This window comes from Cebus imitator, unplaced genomic scaffold (genome assembly GCF_001604975.1).
Source record: "Cebus imitator isolate Cc_AM_T3 unplaced genomic scaffold, Cebus_imitator-1.0 Scaffold140, whole genome shotgun sequence".
Classification (NCBI taxonomy): domain Eukaryota; kingdom Metazoa; phylum Chordata; class Mammalia; order Primates; family Cebidae; genus Cebus; species Cebus imitator.
In genome coordinates, this window is record NW_016107455.1 from 2,642,785 (window position 1) to 2,643,840 (window position 1,056).

Consider the following 1,056-nt stretch of genomic DNA (forward strand, 5'->3'; position numbering starts at 1 on the left):
AAAAAAAAAAAAAAAAAAAAAAAGAGCAGTTTTAGGTTCACAGCATAATTGAGCAGAAAGCACAGAGTTCCCCATATACCCACGGCCCCCGGATCTCCCTAGTTTCCCTTACCATCAACATCCCCCACTAGAGTGGTACATCTATTACAACTGATGACCCTGCATTGACATATCATCAAAGTCCATAGTTTACACTACGGTTCACTCTTGGTGTTGTACGTTCTATGGGACTTTTTTATTTTTCCTAACCCAGAACTCCTCTATGGGTTTTGACAAGTATATAATGACATGTACCCACCACTATATCATGCAGAATAGTTTGGCTGCCCTAAAAACCCTCTGTGCCCTATCTATTCATCCTTCCCATCCCTCAGCCCCTGGCAACCATTGATGTTTTTGCTGTCTCCATAGTTGTGCCTTTTTTAGAATGTCACATAAAAGTATGTAGCCTTTTCAGATTAGCTTGTCTCAGTCCATTTTGTGCTGCTAAGACAATACCATAGACTAGGTAATTTATAACATACAGAAATGTATTGGCTCATAGCACTGGAGGCTGGGAAGTCAAAGATTGAGGAGCTGGCATCTGGTGAGGACCTTCTTGCTGCATCAACCCACGGAGGCAGAGCAAAGAGGGTGGGAAGGCAAACTTCTTTTTTTTTTTTTTTTTTATTTTGTGCTCTACACATTCAGAGAAACTTCTCTAGTAACGAACTATAGAAATGATCCCTGGAAGTATAGTCTTGGCAAACTTTTTTTTATAAGAAAAATACTTGCTCCATATGAACCCACTCCCTCGAGAATGGCATTAATGCATTTAACAGGGTGGTGGCCCCATGACCCAAACACTTCCCACTAGTTCCCATCTCCAAGACTACCACATTGGGGATCGAGTTTCCAACCCATGAACTTTAGGGGACACATTCAAACCATAGCAGTAATATGCATTTTCACTTAGTAATACACATTTAAGGTTCTTTTGTGTGTTTTCATGACTTGGTAATTCATTTCTTTCTTTTCACAGACTTAATTTTTTTCTTTTTCTTTTTTTTTTTTTTT

At 39.3% G+C, this 1,056-nt stretch overlaps 1 pseudogene; it reads right to left on the reverse strand.

Moving 5' to 3' along the window:
- Window positions 1–665: 665 nt before the first annotated feature.
- LOC119473234 lies at window positions 666–742 on the reverse strand (annotated as a pseudogene).
- Window positions 743–1,056: the final 314 nt, after the last annotated feature.